The sequence below is a fragment of the Copidosoma floridanum genome, unplaced genomic scaffold (genome assembly GCF_036245765.1).
Source record: "Copidosoma floridanum isolate Cflo_tuat_1 unplaced genomic scaffold, Cflo_Japanese_pri ptg000013l, whole genome shotgun sequence".
NCBI classification, from domain to species: Eukaryota; Metazoa; Arthropoda; class Insecta; order Hymenoptera; family Encyrtidae; genus Copidosoma; species Copidosoma floridanum.
Window position 1 is genome coordinate 16,055,444 of NW_028321890.1, and position 19,845 is coordinate 16,075,288.

Genomic DNA, 19,845 nt, shown 5'->3' on the forward strand with positions numbered 1-19,845 from the left:
TTTCACTGTGTGAGCTTATGTTGTAAGTAGCATAGGCTGATGTTCAGCAAACTATAGTTACGGAATACCACTCCAGGTAAGCAGAAAAAAAAAGAATACAAAGATCGCAAGAAGAGAAGAAAGTGGGGGTGAAGAGAGTCGGGCCCGCGCGTAGGTTGCTCGCGTGGTATATATGGGCGCCTGCCGTCTTTCTCTCTCTTTCTTTCTCTTCCTGCGTTCCATACCTTTGCCGGTCCCAGCAGTTCTACGGCCACGGCCGATGCGCCAGTCTCAAGCGAACGACCGTACTTACCTGCCGTGTCGTTGGGTGGATGTGCCTTTTCTGACTTGTCGTCGCCGATCCAGAAGCGACCGATCCCCTCGTCGCTCTTCTGATCGATTTTTTCCCTCGCCCCCACGTCTCATCGGTATTCCTTTGCTTTATTTTTCTCAAGTCGCAAGGAACCATTTGGGCCATTTTTGACGCCAACATGTGACATTTCAAAAACTGCCAAAACACACAAGTGGTGTTATTATTATCATTATTATTATTATTTCGGCATTTCCGTGTAAAGGACGATCGAATACAGTTTGGGTAAAAGGAGCAGGTGCGTGTTTTGGTGTTAAAAAGGTGTCTGGTGAATTACTGTAGTCGAGGAGCGCGTACACACACCACACGTACAGAAAGACAGAGGGAAAGAGAAAGAGAGCTCGATCGTCAAAAGTGGGTCAGTCAAGAGAAGCGGCGCGCCACCACCGTCGTCGTCCGAGTGAAAGAAGAAGAAGAAGAAAGAGGTGAAAAAGGAGAGCGAAGAAAAAAAAAAGGAAAAAAGAACGGTGCTCGAGATGAGCCGCGACGTTTGGACCATCGCGAGACGACTGCCGATGACCAACGGGTTCCGCCGCTCGTGAGAGTCGAGCACGCGTCCGCGGTGGCCCGCTGCACGTATTGTATGGTCGGCGGTATCCTTGGCCGTGGAGTACCAAAATGGCGGCGTCCTTCGGCTAGTGGGCCGCGACCCTTCCCACCCACGACCTCCTCGCCCCGTGCATGTTTGACACCCATCGGTTAGCAAAGGTGGGTGTGCGTCTGTATCCAACCAGCCGAGAGTGACGATAATTTTAAGGACTCGAGGATAAAAGTGATCCTCGCCAAAGTTCCTTCGTTTTTGTGTTTACCTGTGACTGTGAAGTATCACGTTGACAAGGTGTCGGAGACTAGGACCACTGCAACCCCCCAACGGAGGTCATGGCGCGCCACTCGAGACTAGCCACTGTCACACTTTTGCTCCAACTACTTTGCATCGGTAAGTACTTACGTACACCGGCCTGTCAGATGTTTCGTTGTAGCCCAAATGTATTTTCCTCGATCACTTATTTCAAAAGATTATCTACTGACAATCATTTGTGCAATGCAGCACTAGCCAGCCGGTCATGGGTTTTCGATGAGGAATGAGTTTTGTCTTTTTTTTTTTCATACAAAAATCGCTTGTTACATTATCCTTAATTTTTCATCGTTAACTTGAGTCCACGTGTATAGTCAGCATTTGGATGGTGAAGTTTGACAGCAAACAGACGATAAATCGTCATTGAACATTATTCCATAAGTTTGTGCTTTCGTTTCGCGCATATTATTTTGTATGCGCTTTCACAGCATATGAATTATATTTATAAGCCATGGTAATTGCTCATTACTGAATTTGAGAATAAATCAAAGCAATATTCTGGTTCAGCCACTTACCGATCTTTTATAAAAAACACAACTGTAAAGGACACAAGAATTTTTTTAAATTTTTACCTTGTTCCCAACATGAAAAATATCCTAAAAAGTCCTTGGTTGTGATAACTTTTAAACTACCACAGTAGATTTTCCAAGATAGCACTGTGTTTTCCCAACCCATCGATATATTAATGAATCGGTCCCCAAAAAGTTGAATAGAGATTTCTAGAGACTGTACGGTGAACATTTCCGTACATAATACAATAATTAAAAACTACTGTTACAGAGAAAAAAAAAAAATTTATTTTTACTTAAAAAACTCTAATCCATGCTCAGTTAGCTTGGAAAAATCGGTAGTAGCGTACAAATGAAAAAATCTCTCTGCGACGTATGGCGAAGTGTCGACATTATCCAACCGAAAGTACCGTTGGCGAAAGCCGACTGAGAAATCAAGCATGTACCACGAGTGAAATATCTCATGGATGATATGAGTTTTTACAAAAAAATGTTTTTACTGAAACTTTATAGCTAACACGATACGCGAGCTAAACGGAAAAAAAAAAACATTAAACTTCCGATCTTTGGAGAGTGCCAATATTTTATTGCGGAGACTCGAAAGCCAACATCGCCCACTTGCTCGTCCGAGCGATGAGATTATAAATCTCGAAACTTCCGAAACACGCGGCCAAAGTCCTTAAAACGAGTTTGACAGGTGTCATTGCTCACACGATTATCCTTTTCTCCCTCCCTTTTCACGCGTACAACCGGCAAATTTTCCTTTATTTTCGTGCTCAAGCTCAAACGCTGACAACAACGCCCCTCCCGTACCTTGCAATTTGCAAAAGAGAGAGAGAGAGAGGAAAAGGAAAAATGGAGAGAAGGAAAGAGTAGACCGCGACCCGGATTCCTCGGCATCCACGACTCCTATGCTCGCTCGCCGGCACATACGTGTATTATACCTACACATCATCTACGCTTTCTCACGTTCCAAGCCTGCATAATATACATATAAATGTGCGTGTTCAGTACGAGAGACAGAGAGAGAAATAAAAAAAGATATTTCGCTCGGACGAACAATGCACACGTGTGCATATACATATACACCAGAGCACTTGCATGCAATATGCTCATCGCCAATTATTGGCGCGAGAGAGAACGGATACTTGCTTATCATACATTGGGAAAATAATGCTTTCGCGACTGTGTTTCTATTGACTTGTACTTGCCTGCGGGCGCGTTGCCTTCGGTACTTTTGAGCCGTGCGTTTCACCCTACTTTTCGGACGTTTTTTACTGTTATGCAAGAGAGAAACGTCGCTGTTACTCACTTGTGATTATCTTTCATTTGGATACCAATTTTTTTTTTTTTTTTTTTTTTTTTCTTTTCAGAACGTTAGTATAAAATGGAAATCGATTTTTTGAAAAATTTGTTGTATCTTGGCATTTTTTGTGAAAACTAGACTTCTTACAAAATTAATGGTCAGTTTCACGTTTTGTGGGAAAGGTCATCAGTTTTTGGAAAAAGTGAGATTCGAGGCACACCTGTGGGATTTGGTTTTTATCCTCACATATCCAAAAATACGAAAAAATTCGCGAAAACGCCAAAAGTTGAGGGAGATTAACTTTGATTCAATTACCACAAAAGAAGGTGAACTCTTTTGCTCACAATTATTTGTTTCGAATAGCTGTCAAAATTATATGGAAAGATCCTTAAAGTGCTTAAAAAAAGCTTTCTTTTGAGAACTGATAAAATTTAAAATGTTGACTCTATCCAAAAATATAGCTGATTTAGGTTAATTCTTAAGACTCAAAAAATCTGTTTCGATCGATATCTGAAGTCACTTAACTGCCGTAACTCTTGATGATATGAATATTTGTAAATTTATCAGATCTCAAATTAAAGAATTTTGAATAAACTTTAAATTAAAATCTAGTTATATTAGGAAAACATGATCTGTTTACTTATGTTTCACGAGGACCTGCTTGCGATTCTTATTTGATATTGTGTGCGTATATTGTGTCATTTGTATATGTGCATGGTATAAAAGCAACAAAACTTGAAATTCTGACTACATTACGATTTTACATCCCCTTCGTAAGAGTCAGAGATTTTTGTACCAGATGAGGGCCGGAACATTGTCCAAACGACCGAAACGTCGTTTTGTTTTTCAATAAATACAAAATTTGACAGTACCACCATTGGACGTTATTTTAATCAAAATCTAGTTTGTTGAAATGTATACGTTTCCTAATATTTTACAATCAAAGTTATGAAAAAATCTTGATCTTGACGATTTTTGGTGCGATTGTAAGTATACCCGTAACTTTTGATATAATTATTTTACACTTTTTTTCACTGCTGTAATGAAAATTCTGTTTGGAATATTTAGGCGTTAGCTCACGATAATTACTGATTTTGCAACGATTCTTTGAAAAAAAAAAAAAAAAAAAAATACAATTCACCGTTAAATCGAACAGGTTGACAATAACTGGGTGTGTTGACGATTTTTTGAGTACTTACATTATTTATTCCACTAAACCTACTGTGTCTCTAATGTAAGAGACATCGCATTAAGATTCTAGTTCAATCAAACAAGTATACCGTTGGTACATTTGTGATTTGTAACGGAGTTAAAGTAATGACAGCAATAAAAATCTCTATTACGATCAGAATAGTAATAGACTCACAGAACCTTATACTCTAAAAAAAAGAAAATTAACCCAATGGAACTTGAGTCAAAAAGAAGAAGAAGAAGTCGAAAGACAAAACTTTCATCTCTAGTAAAAAAAAAAAAAAAAAAAAAAAAAAAAACAAACAAATGCTTGAAAGAATACACACAAAGTCGTGAAAAGAGAGATACGGCGCAGTTTCGCCGGCAGCGGTATATATGCTCCCCAAGAAACTCGAATCAAACGCTTCGCGGGAGAACGTAACGAGCGTCGCTCTCCGGGAGAAAGCAAAATAAATTTTGCATGACGGAGCAAGCAGTCAACGCACGTAAAAACACTCCGCACGTATCCTTCCTCCTCCTCGTTGTCGACTCGGTGCAGTTGAATTCTTTTGCGAGAAAAAGCTGCGCAAGAATCGGTCAAAGACACAAAACGGAATAGAAAAGCTCGCGCGCGATGTTACGCACGTGCGCCCGCATGCGTATACCTTATACGTGTATGCACTGGCCACAGATAAGCGGCTGTGCCACTCTGGTGGTGTGTTCTATTTTTTTTACATGTCTATTTACTTATTGTTTACACATTTTTTAAAATTTAAGAATTTTACGAAAGCTTCATTTAGCTTTGATCGGCAATATTTTTAAAAGCACGCTATTGATAAAAAATTTGCTTTTTCGTTTGGCTTGATGAATTAAATTTTCTAACATACGTTTTCTGAAACATTTTTTTATTGTCCTGTAAATTAATTTTCACTCTCAATCTAGAAGTATGGATGTATTGTTGCAAAGAAGATGCAGATAAAAATCAAAGATAATCCACAGGCTTAGCGAAAACAAAACAGACGCTTGCACTTCCTTTTGTGGATATATAGTCAAACGGTTTTTCGAATTATTTAAATATCTGAATACAGATTTACTTGGACTACTTTCTCTCTGAGGAATCAACTGATTCGAACTTTTACTAATACTATCGAATCCTACCCCAAGGAAATAAAATTAAATTCTCCCAAGACTTAACACAAAGAGTTTTCGGGGATTCACAAATGATTTATGTAGGATTTTTGATCACTGTAGGATTTCCAATAATCCAATTAAATCACAGTTCGGTTAATAATTGAAAGTAATGATGAAAAAAAAAATTGTTAAATTAATATTGAAAAATTAAACAAGACTGCCTTGTAAATAATGTATGAAGAAGATACTGTGATACCGAAACAGCTGTAACACATTTTTAACGAATAAATCGAAGATCGGTAATAAATGAAAAGTCGTTAATTCATTTAATCTGATATGGATCTTCATCAAGTGACGACCAACAGTATTAAATATTTATTACTGAAAAAAATAATTGCCTAAGTGATTAATATATTAGTTAAAAACTTAATTGTTGCTTGAAATACTATTAAATAACATATGGAGCAATGTATTTATCAAGAATCCTTTGTGGATCGGTGATCGATTCAGACTCAAAATTGGTTTACGAAATCGAAAACGATGACGAACCGCAGAGCTTGGCTGACGTAAGAGAAAGAAAGAAAAGCCGCAGAGGCAGTGAAACCCGGACCCGTATGGGTATAGCCAACGTGACTCGAGAAAGTCAGTGAAACTACCATTGTTATTGTTATACGGAACCACGATCAACAGAGGAACATCCACATTGTTAATTAAAAAAAAAATATTTTACATGTATGTTATTTTAAATATTAAAAAAAAAATGTTTATAAGGGCCTTCTTGTTTACATTACAGAAATACATAGAAAAAAATATAAAAAGAGAAATGCATTGAAGAAAAAAAAGATACAGCGCACGAATGTCGTTCAATTTTCTCCACGTTTCGTCATACTGTCCTCTACAGACTGAATAGCAGATATACTATGGTAGCATGAGGGCAAACAGCTTAGCAGAGCCATGAAACTTTCGCCTGATGCGTGTGCTTATACTATTAAGCTGCTGTTGGCCTGAGAAAGTGTCGCGCGAAATTGCTTTTGTTGTTGTTTTTTTTTCCACCATACTAGTAAAAACCCGTACTGTACACCTAATGACAATGGCTTCATGCCCATCGCTTTCTATGAATTATAATGTTCTGAACGTATACGTACATATAAAAGTATATATTCACAAGATGTATGTAGTTACGCAATTTACGTATGTCACAGTTAAAATGTATTTAGGTTATTTAATGATCTTCAAGCCATTTACGTTTTTTCTACCAAGAAATCATCAATGTACTCGTAATCTACTTGTAAGGACCTATAACTTACGGCAAGTGGCGCTCGTTTTGACGCTTTTTCCAACACAACTTATTTTTTTGCTAAAGTTTATGCCAAAGCCTAAACAATTAAACAAATAAATCTAACAGCTGTTAGAACTAAGGCCACTTAACCTCTAAACCATTGTGTCAAAGATTTCGGAGGTTCCATACAACTTAACCTCAAAATCTTAATTATCCTACCTATGCAGTATTTTTATATTTATAAAAAACCTTTCTACTAAAGTCCATTGACTTCAGTTTGCCCCATGTTAAACTAAAACTTTTAATTCCAGTAACCCTTAAAATTAAGCTTTCAACCATATAATCTAACTTCAATATGTCTTCTACACTAACATTGCATACATTGAAATTAAATCAATAACTTCACCAAAGTCTATTAATAGTCTTAATTTCCCTCTAAACCACACCTCTTAATCTCAGATATCCTCTAATTCTAAGCTTCCAATTATACAACCCTTACCCTTAAAACTCTAACTAACGTAATTACGCAAAACTTTCGACTACCCAAGCGGAAATAATTTTATTGGATAAGTTGGTAATAATTATTTTTTTAAATTAGCAGAAAATAAAGAAAAAAACAGTTTTTAATGTCTACATTTGAGACAAATAATAAGACTTATTATGTATAATTTTCTACCACAAGTTAGTATTAAAACTTTTTAATCTTTAATATTATTATTATTTTTGTTTTTTTTTGTTCGTGAGAATAAACGGTACAACCGTGCCCAAAAAAATTATTATATTTCATTATTTTTACTGTTTTTTTTCATATAACATCAAATATAAAACAATAAAAATTATCTGTTATTAACAATTATTAATATCTACTAGCCTTTAAACTAAATAGATATGTAAATTTGGGATCCACAATATGATTGTATAAAATTTATTTGATTAAAAAAATTGGGTGTTATATTTTACTATAAAAACAATTTACTACAAATTGCTTATAATTTTATTATAAATAAAAAAATTTTTTTTTACTTGAGTAATATGAATTTTTTTTTAAGGATCCTTGAAGAACTTTTCTTCTGTACAAAATACATGTGTCCTATACTTCAACAGTAATCTTTAGTTACAGGGCAATTAAGTTAAGACACTTCGGTAATTATTTTCTTTTTTGTCTGAAAACCCTGTGATATTGGCTTAGCTGGAGTCTTAAGGATAGTGTTAGGGGCTGTAGGAACAGAAACTTAGATGTAAGTGGTAACTGGGATACAAAAATCTAGAGGTTATAGAAGAAAGTAAGTTAACAAACTTTGGTAAAGTAGTTTATTTATTTTTAAATCCTGCTGTATTAGGTTGGTTGGGATTTTGAGGTTAGGTTAGGGTCTATAGGTAAGTTCATATACTTTAGTTTAAGAGCAACTGGTATTAAAAGCTGTAGTTACGAAAAAAACTAAGATAGCAGACTTTTAAGAGACAGCAGGAAACGCGGATTATTCAACGTTTTTTGTGGTTCTGTGTATGTAATTTCGGACATAGTATATAATTATTTATAACGGTTGAACTTATTTTCCATATACAAGCGCTTCATTTTCTGAATCAAGATTAGTCTTTAGTTTCTTACAAAGCTAAGGGGGACTTACTGCAAGTTTAATAGCGAAATATTTGTAGTAAGCTTATGATAGATAAATGCTAAAGTTTTTTACGCAAGGTTTTCGTGAAACTTCTTGTAAAATTCTAATTACTTCTTAAATACTGTGATGAATGTACACAAGTAGTTTTATTCATTTTTCTGCACTATTAAATAGAGTGATGAAATTGAATTATTTATGAAGTAAAAATATATCGAAATGCTATGAAATGTCATAATAATATTAAATTTAACCTTTTGTGATTTATAAGCCCTTAACATAATGGTTTGGGTTCATTAATTACATTGAATAAAAACAATATTTGAACAATACTATAATTTTTAGATTAACAGAAGCCATAGCATCCAACAATGTACATAATTTAGTAAATAATTATTTTTTAAATTTTTCTCACAATTTGCTTTTAATAAATTTAATGTGTTTTTTAATTCTACGTATAGGGTATCTGTCCCAATTATGGACTCTTTAAGAAAAATTTCGAGCTCAACTTTATTTTGTGTCTAACGGTCAATTGAACTACACCTTGTATAATAACGTATAAGTCGTTTGATTCTTTTTTAACATCAAATTTTTTTTTTATCAAAAAGTTTTGTTATTTTAATTTTAATGATGAAACAAGAAAAAAAAATTTGTCCGTATTACGGACCCCCTCGATGGACTTTGAACCTATGGTGGACCCCCCTATTACGGACCCTGCCTATAATGTGGACCCCCCAATTATGGACCCTGTCCATAATGTAAAAAAATATTTGTATATAATTAAATAAACATTTGAGATTTATTTATAAGTACTTCTCACACTTTTAACAAAATATATGACTAGGCACTTTTTGAGATAAGTTTTTAAGAACAAATTTTTATATAAAACTAATTTTGTGATAATTACTATTACTTTTTTTTATTATAATAATCTTATGTTTTTTATGACTTTGTAATGGTTGTTTAGTCTTCTTGGTGCGTTTTTTAAGAGGTATTTTTTGTTGTTCTTTCTTTACTTTTAGAATAAAAACAACAGCTCGAAGTTATGGAGTTGAAGGTTATGTGTTCACTCAATACTGGCGGAATAAAGGGTCCATAATAGAGACAGAGCCGATAATCATGGCTGTATTGTGGACCCTCTAATAATGTATATAAATAAACTTTTTAGGAGTATAATTTGTTTTTATTATTTTTCTGAAACTCTCATTGATATATTAAACAATTTTTTGACTTCAAATAATACTCCTAATTTTTTATACAGCATTTCAAAAATATGAGTACCTTACGGTTTTCAACAAGGCATGATGAAGAAAATAGTCAAAAGCGTTGTGTAACTTTTTAATATATTATTTTAATGTTTTAACATTATTTAAATGCTATTATTTGTCATTATTATGGTGAATTATAGAGAAAATAACAACTTAAAAAACAATTCATTGTGCTATTGAAACACTCGTTTAACTTATCATTAATAATGTGATAATGGGTCCACGATAGGGACAGGGTCTGTAATTGGGACAGATACCCTACTGCGACATAAAAATGAAAATTTTTAAATTAGTAATAAAATTGTATTAATTAGTATTAATTGCTGAAACAGGCGGGAAACGGTTGTTTATAGATGTATTTTTCAAATGAAAAAATAAAAAACATTTCAACTTTTTTTTTTTTTTTGTAATATTTATTTTAAAGTATTAAAATGAGTTTCGTATTTATATCTTGAATTATAAAATATGAATTGCATACAACAATTTTAAAAATGTATAAATTGAAATAGTTAAAAAATATCCTATGATAATTAATAATTTTTATCACAGTACAAAGTAAGGAATATGTACGAAAAAATTACTCGAGACGTTTGCTTTTATTAATTGTTTCTATGGTAAAAAATCTTTCAATTCTCTAATGAAAGTGCATAATTAAAATTCTTTGCATATTTATAATTTTCAATTACTTCGTTATAATTTCAGTCTACAATGATTAAAACAGCCATAGTGTATAGACTCACCTGATTAAGAATTCATCTTGATAAGAGATTAAGTGAATGGAAATTTTTTGGGAACAAGTTGTACGAAGCATAGTGTAAAATCATATAAGTACATTATGTTAGTTAAAATTTTAATTAATTTTTTCTTATTTCAACACTTGATTTTTTTAAGCAAAAGTAGTTTTTTGTTTACGTTTTTATTTTTATATTTCAATTAATGTTTGTGATCAAGATTCTTATAAAACAATCTGATTTTCTTAAATTAAAAAAAGTAATATTTTTGGTATGAAATGTCATTCTAAGATTTCCAAAACATTATCATTATCCGGAAAAAGATGTTCTATGATTCAATTTTCGAAGCCATGTTTTCTTCTGAAATTTTCCCCAAGTCCTGACCTTGGTCTGAAAAAATTTAAGAGGTATACTATCTGCCTTTCATTTGAGGCTTCCGGTCCTTGACACATAAAACTCGATACTCGTTTTTAGATTTTAAATTACTTTTAGAACTTGTTTGATCACTCTTCAGTCCGTTCTCAGGTTTCTTCTTCTCTTCAAAGCAAGTGCATAGAGAAAAAAAGCTTATACTTACTCACTGAAAAAAAAACCCACTCCCACGTGAAATATTTCTTCAAGCATCGTTTTACGTTAGAAGCGGTTGAAATTGTCAACTGTCGCGAAAAGTAATAGCGGAATACTAAAAAAATAAATAGATAGCATTGAAATCAGGGTAAATGTGTTGAGATCTTTATTCGACTAAGCAAAAGAATTTCCTACAGCTAGAGAGAACTTCAGTACCGAATATGAAGCTTATCAACTCTATGAAAAAAAAAAAAAAAAAAAAAAAAAAAAAAAAAAAAAAAAAAATCACGATTCCACTGGACTATATTCAGCACAAAAAAAACGTCAAACGGTATTCGTTGTAAATGTGCCAACACGCCCATCGAATTCCCACGACAGCCCATAATTATCATTACCTATTACCGTCTTTGACTTTATGAGAGCTTTGACAACATATCCATGTAACAGTCACGTACATATATATGTACTTCGAAGTACCAACACACACAAAGTGACAATGCAACCAGAAGGTGCAGGGCCTCCCTGCTAATATACGTATACACGTCTCATCCAAGCGTCCCTGCAATTAGCCAAAGGATCGATGGCTCGTTAATTACGAGATCGACAAAAAATTTCCCCCATTCAGCATGTATATATATATACATAGAATCTCGGTGTAAGCAAGCGCGTCACACCGTCCGCCTGTCTGTCCGTTCTTTCGTCTACTTTAACGCTGTTTATGTGCGAGAGAGCTCGCGTATGGAGCTCGGAAAAGAATGAATATTGGGCTGGAATGGGGTGTACCGTTAAGTCTGCCGTTACCGCCTCGGAGGTGAGTTTACACAGGTTGGTTACGGCTCGTGTGCAAGTCAGAGAGAGAAAGAGAGGTAGGTATACATATAAGGAGACAGCAACAGAGCAGAGCAGACACACACGCTGTGGGTAAATGTATCCGCGTGTGGACACACACACACTTACCTCATGATCGGTATGTGCGCGTGTGTGCACTTGCCCTCCGGGGTAACCGGTCGTCGCCAGTCACTGCCAAAGATACCGGTGGTACACACAGCCTATAGAATCTATTCGATTTTCCTCTTTCACTCCCATCACATGATGCCGATGCCGCGAGGCTTTCGCGCGTGCGAGAATTTACATCATTGTACCAAGACCCCAGGGTACTCGAATCTTTAATACGTCAACTGAGAGGTCAAAGCTATACGAATCGCGGTTGCTTTGAGGATATCGCGATAGGAAGTAGCTGTGTCTCACGTGCTACTGGGTCGAAAAACAATATTGGTCGCAAGCGGTAAAGCTGTTAAAAATTTTCTCGTCACCTCACGTGGCAAAACAATTATCATATGTGGTTGAGCTGAATAGCCTTTCTTTTTATTCTTATTTTAAGCAGATTATCCGATCGAAAGATATTATTGAAGACAGAATTTTACTTAGAATATGTAGAATTAGAATTTTCCTCTTACAATACTATGTATGTATAAGAAGAAGATGATGACTTTTTCAGTGTTATATGGGGGTAGCTCGAGACCTTGTGATTTTTCGGCTTTTTTCGCTAGAGCTGTTGGACATTCACTGTTATTAGAATTATTGTTAATTTTTTTCACCAAAGCTCCGATGGTTTAGTGGTTAGCGTGTTATCGAGACTTTTTTCTTCGGGCTTGTGGTACTCGGGCTCTACGATGAGTGCCTCAAATTCCGGAAAATCACTAATCCAATATTTAAGATGATCAATGAATTTTTCCAGATTATTTTTGGATATTTAGGATCTTTCTTTATTCTGAGTGAAGCTAACACTTGACCAGCTCATCAGGTAAAGTCTCTATCAGTTTTAAAAAAGTCGGTACGTGAGTTTAAATGATCAACGGAAGAGATCCTTCCATTGAATCTGATAATGGTCAGGGTGTGCTGTAGACTGCTATCTGTAATAGTACCCAGTAGGATGGATGACTGAGTCGTTTAAGAGGAACTTTGCATTACGGTTCCACATGAAAGATTCGCCTTGGGGGAGAATTACTGAAAAAAATGTGGTGGAAGTAGAAATGAGATACGTGAAAATCCAGCAATGGGTTTGCACAGAATATAATACATTGTTTAATACAACTGTCTTTACTGCATCATCTCTTAAACAACCGACTGTCGAAATTAAATATGTATTCATCAACTCCTTATCACTTGTTAATCAGACAATCAAACTGTTAACCAACACTTGCTTATTGTCCATCCAAAACCTTGAATCCATGTTTTTAGTTTATTCGTTGACTAAAAGTCATATCTTCTATTGTTAAATAATCCTTTTTTTAATCATTCACAATATTGAGTTTTACGATAACAAACGATAACTTTTAACCTTAGTCTCATTTTAACTCGTTCAATTTTGAATTTTCAAAGAAACTGGTGACTCATAAAGTTCAATTTTTTTTTTTTTTTTTTTTTTTTTTTTTTTTTTTTTTTTTCATTGAGAAATGATTGAGTGATTGTGATTTTATTTACGACACATTGGTATAATAATGTCCGGATAATCATTGGTTACGCTCGATTGATAATGACTATGTTTTCAAACAAAAACGAATCGAACCGATCTAGGTACTCGGCATTCATTACACACTTGCATGACACCTGGTCATTTTCTTTCGACATCTTCGAAGATCGCTCGGAGCTATACACAATGATACGGCACCGCCTCAAACACTTTGATGTATCTTCTCGCATCCAATTCCTAACGCTGTTTTATTCACTTTAGCTACTTCTTGACTGAGTAACTGGTCTATTAAAAGTAATTTAAGATAAATCCATCCTATCTATTGTGCTAAAAGATATGCATAGCTAAATTATTAATTTGAGTTTGTTTTAATATTTTTTTCTAACGTTGAAAATGAGCTATTAATATAGGGTGAATAACTGTTATGAATTGCTAAGTGTACGACCCCTCCAGGGCATCTTTACACGTTCGACGAGTTATTTTTGGGTTTTAAAGGTATTATTAGCATAAATTACCGGGCAAAGTCCGAAATCTGGATCAAAACAGTATTGTCAGGAAATGTCTGCGCTTAATCATTTCCAACCTTAAATATAGATAAAGTTGTTAAGATTCAGAAAGAAATAAAACATCGCACTCTTTGCATGCAATAGTAGTTTGTGGCGTATATGTAGTTTTCAAAACCACAATAATTTCATCGTAAAAAGAAAACTACAGTAATTTTAACGGTAAGTCAGGATGAAGTTTAGACATCATACCAATTTCTCGCACTTTTACCGTAATTTTCTACAATTTTTTCTCTTTTACCAAAATGTTGCTGTAAAAATTCCTGTACTTGCACAGTGATCAAACATAAGAGTAGTGTCATGAAAAAAAATTTCTGTAGTTCCTTCTTCGAATATTGTTGCAGGAAATGCTAGCAAAATAATCCACGTACGACATCAACGTATTTTCATGTAACGTTGTTACAATAAATTATAATTAACAATAAAGTAGTAATAACAATAATGATGATTTAATTAGCACTTAACATGCATAGCGATTTGATTTGGCAAAAATTCCTTCATAGGAAAAATAGTACCTATAAAACCGTATTAAAAAAAAAAAAAAAAAAAAAAACAGCAGCGGTGGCGGCACATGTCAGCATTTTGCACATGTTTTATTGAGAATAAGAAACGTTTCCCTGGCGAATGGAACCCTAACGCGATCATTATAATACATAAGCAGACGAGGGGTTTGGGGGCTTGGGAATTATATCGTCGGATGCTCTCGGGATCATAATATACAGTCAAGTCACCATAGCAATTATTATATCGCCTTTCGCGCGATCGCGAAAGCGAGTCCTCGTTATCTCGGTATACACGCACGACTTCCTTGCGTGTAGCGCCGCTCTGGCGGTGTACTCTTTTTTTTTTTTTTTTTTTTTTTCACCATGAAAATATGACTAGGAATAAAAATATCTCTTCCCAAGCGTAAGATGTATATACCTAGCAGTGTGGGCAAACTATGCGGACAACCGGTAATCGATGACGTTTGTTACGCTTGAATATGCGTGCACGCGCGCAAATATGCCGATCTTTCATTAGAGGTGCGACCTGGCCGTACAGCAGTGGTGGTTTCCGGCATCGGGTACAACGTACAGTGTACTTACGTATAAACACATACCTTATCGTTCACCTGACGAGACAGCGAGAGGGAACTCCAGCCTCCTCCGTCCATACAATATGCATATATATATATATATATATATATATATATATATATATATACTTGCATCAGTGAAGCCTTTACCTCGACCGTAACCATAATAACCCGTACACTACATACCATACCGCGCATTCCTCCCGTGCTCGTGCCGATCTTGGCCTTATGAACATGCACACGTGTATTAAGTATAAAGCGTATAGTATGCGCCATTCACCTACATTCTCACGGGTTCCCTTGATGATATAGTCGCGGTCTCCCCTTTCACCGCGCTCTTTTCACTACATATACTTGTATACCTTTCTTTCTATCCTCTCTCTCTCTCTCTCGCAGTGCCGCGCGCGTAATCTTCGGTTACCTCATTTGCATCCAAAACGCTATACGCGAGCTACTGTTATGTACCTCTGTGCGCATAGGTGTACGTGTACCTCCTGTCGCAACTGGATTTTAAGTTTTTCTTTTTTTTTTTTCAAAGATCTTTTAAGATGCAAACCTACCCGTTACGTTTATTTTTGATAAATTAGCTGACTAGCTTCTTTGGATCGATAACCGTGCCGATACAATCCCATTATGCGCGAGTTGGTAACGCGTATAGGTTTATTCCACGTGCAATGAACCGTACACGCGTGCCACATGTGGTGCATGTAATATAGTATTGAATTGCGTTTATTGGACGATTCGTGTTTTTGTTGCACGTATGCGAGCGCGTGTTTATCCTGCGCGTGCAAACGTGTAAAAATTTTTCGCTAACGGCTTATAAACTAATGGCACGTTATGGGACCTCGTTCTACCAAACCTATACAGGGATTACCTATGATGTTGCGCGTGTAACAGTCTTGTAGCAACTGAATCTACAAGGTGCTTTTTTCCGAATTCTCATTTGCTGCGCGAAAACGTGTGTATATTACCTGAAGGAAATATCTGTGCGTGTAATTAGAACATTACAATGGGTATGCTGTGAGTCTTTGGTGGCATTTTAATTGTGGATATAAATTTTTTATTGTTTTTTCCTCGATTTCTTCGATTGCGTGTAATTTTTTTCGTACATTTGGTATTATGTTGTTGGGGGTTTTGACCTCGGTTTTGACTATACAGGATGGTACAGATTAGAGATCGCGTACAGTTTGAATGATTTTTGTTATACGGAAATAACCAAGTGCAAAATCTCGGCATCGGAGATCGGTGTATTAAGAGTTGGTTATTTTTAAATCGAGAAGAGTGATTTTATGGGCATTTTTTCCTGGAATCTGAAACAAACGAGAATTTTCGTATTTGCAACAATCATAATTTATTTTTACAAAAAATTATTTTTGGATTTATTTTTTATTTTAATAATTTATCAATAAATACTGTTTATTGATAAATGCTAGATAAAAAAAAAAATTGTAATTCCAGCAATAGTCCCTCCTCTTGTATTTAATGACCCACGCAACATCCAAACCATATACCAGTCGATTAATCATTTTGTAAAGTATTTTTTGACATTAATAGTTATGACAAGTTGTGTAGTAAAAACCAAGGTTAATTTTTTTAATATAGGATAGTCTGAAAAAAAAAAAAATCAACTAGTATCAAGTCGAACAAACAAAAATTACGTCCGGGGTCAACAAGATTACGTCAAAATAGGTACACTGATTCAATAACGTAGTGATGAAAACAAAATTATATACAGAGACATAACTTTGGTGTATTAATATAAAAAAGTCAAAGAAAAATTAGTAACAGGGCAAATAGGTGAAATAACATAGGAAAACGAAGTATAGGCGAAAATAAATGTTTTGTTAAAATATCAAACACAGAAATACCTCGACACAAACACAGAGATTCATCCATGAAAAAACAAGAATAAATCATAGAAAGAAAAAAATAAGTTAAATATATTTGGATAGAAATACAAAGTCAGATGTGATAGAAGGTTTACAAACATATAGATTAGGAAATAAAAATTATCAGCTATAATCACCGAAAGTTGTTTGACTAAAAAAAAAAAAAAAACGAATTCACGTAAAACATTCATACATAAAATTTATTCGCTATGTGCAGTAATCTAAAACAGCACCACCTGCACGGCAAAAAGGAGGCGATTCTGGATAACATGATTACATAGCCTGTTATTGGCTGCAAACTTTGTTAATTGTTTTTTGTAGTTTGAATGCATTTTTCATACTTAAAGTATAGATTTTCAGTCTTAATAATTTATATTATACAGATACCAAGTTTTTGTTATATTATTGACTTTTCTTTTCCAACTGTAATACAATAATTGTTATCGATTTGAAACAAATACTTGACACTGAAAATCATTACTTTAAGTATCAAAAATGCATTAAAACTATAAAAAACAATTAACAGGCTATGTAATCGTGTTCTCCAGCATCGCCCTCTTCTTTCTATGTAGGTGGCTCTGTCTTAGATTACAGCACATAGTGAATAGAAATGTATGTATTATACAATCATTTCGAAGGGGCGGGTAGTTAGTCCTCCACAGACCCCCAGGGACCCCCACCAAAAAACATGAGATGATTCGTTATATTTCTCTGTAATTTTAACCCATTAAAATTTTGGTCAAATCCCTCATAACTCCCAACTACCACCAATAATGATGCTTATGGAATAATCTCATATAATTAAGAGGAATGAAAATTATTGTTTATAAATGATATGTCATCAGTTGTTTTTAATGAACTTTATTTAATTTAGTCAGTGTAAAGTTTCAGCAGACTATTTTTTACAGATTATTTACAGTAGCTGGAAGTCAAGTATACTTCTTTTGTATTTTTTCATGTTTGAAGTTTTATATCATAATAGGACCAATAAATTTAATAAACGTATTAATGTACATTTTTTAATAAAGGCTTATTAATGATTTCTGAAATTATAGTAAATTTTGGGACGATTCTCATTGGATTACGTATTAACTTAATGACTTTGGTACAGATTTTTGCAAAAGTTATACTAATAAAAATTTGTCAATTAAGTATGTTTTATTAATATAACTGATTTTTTAAAAGTAGGTGTAAATCGCGAAATCTGCCAAAAAATTTACTGCCCCATAAATAATGAGTTTAATTTATCAAATGAAGATTTTTAGCTTTAACTTAACATTATATTTAAGAATGTTTTAAATTTTTCTTAGGGATAAAAATTTAATAGTATAAATTTAATCATATAAGGTGGATGTCCCAGTACTCACTCACTTAAGCAGACAAAATGTCCCAATAGCCGGTCACTTTTTTTCTTTTATGGGCCTTCGTTATATTTTCAATTGGGTTTATACATTAACTTGTATTGAAAGAGTAATTGCTTAGTGTCTGAATAGCTACCCGATTTATATATGTTTTGAAAATTTATAGTGAAAAAATCAGCCAGATGACTGACTATTGGAAATTTTATATTAAAAATCAATATAAAATCCAATTTTTTGAATGTTCTTCATACTTCAGTAATACAATCATACAATATTACAAATATCGTAAAAAACAATACTTCAATGCGAAATTTATCAGTTTTATTATTATTTGTTAAGGTTAAGGGAAATTCAAGAGACAAATACGTTTGCCTTGATATTTATATATCGAGAATCAAGATAAGTACAAAATTCTTTTAAAATGCGGAAAAAATGAGTAGAAATATCTAGTGCTGTCAGAAAAAATATAAAAAGTATACACAAAAAATTATTTCTAAAAAATATTTACGACCTAATCATAAGTAAAATCTAAATAAATTTTTGTGTGGTGTAATTTTTTCGATACGCTTTTAAGAACCATCTTTTAAGAACAGTTGGATTGTACTCATATTGTTTTATTACAATTTTGATCCACTTTCTGTACTTACGTTAGTAATTAATTGTTAAATGGTATTTTGAGAAACTGAAATTTTTATGTATTTTGTCATTGTACATAATATATGAAGTATTAATAACAGGGTACAATGATAAAATCATATGTTTTAGGGAAGGTTCGCACGTGTCTAATGGTTTATTTTGTTGTCTTTGTTTGTATTTTATAATCATGTATTATATAATAATTATTCCATCATTTTAAGGGAGAAAGGATTTGTGCGAGGAGTGAAAAGGGGGCGAAGCCAACTAGTGTGTATATACTACAAAAAAACACATACAGTGGTTATATAGGTCACATGGTGGAAAAATGAGCTTATAACGCAGTAGCTGTGAATATCGAATCTCGATCTTCATAGCACCTCATGTGCAAATTATGTAAAAGGACCTTAAGCCTGAAAATTAAGTGAAATAAAAATTTTTTAAAATAAAAATTTGAAAACAGTCGAAGAAATGCAGATAACATACAGAGTATAAGAAAAAGGGATGAAATAATTTGTAAATAATCATAAGCATAAACGTTTTATATGAAGCAAACGTTTTAAATAAATAATAGTTACTATGATTCTCGTTTGGCTAAGTACCATGTGTAAAGTCAAATAAAAGTCATACTTCGTATATTAATTTTGTGTTTTTGTTGAGGCGTACACAAATAAAGAAAATAAACAAAACGTTGTTGAGATCAAGAAACAGATAAATTGACAGACTAAACTTCAAAGGTGTATTTGGGAATAAATACAATGAGGCAAACTAACAATATAGGCAAAAAAAAATACATAAATATACAGATTGGGATGAACAGATAAAATTTTAAAGCCCTTAAGACACAGAGTGTTAAAGAAATAAAAAAAAAATTACTCAAAGATGAAGATATGGTGACTAAGATATAAAAATTAAAATGCAAAGACACAAATACTTGTTATCGGAGGCTGATGAAAACTAAACTTTTTTCCAACTAAAGGAAGAAAAATCATCAATCTACAAGCTACCTCAGCAGTTATAAGACGTTACTTTTCAATTTTATCGAAAACTGCATTTTAACATCTTTCCA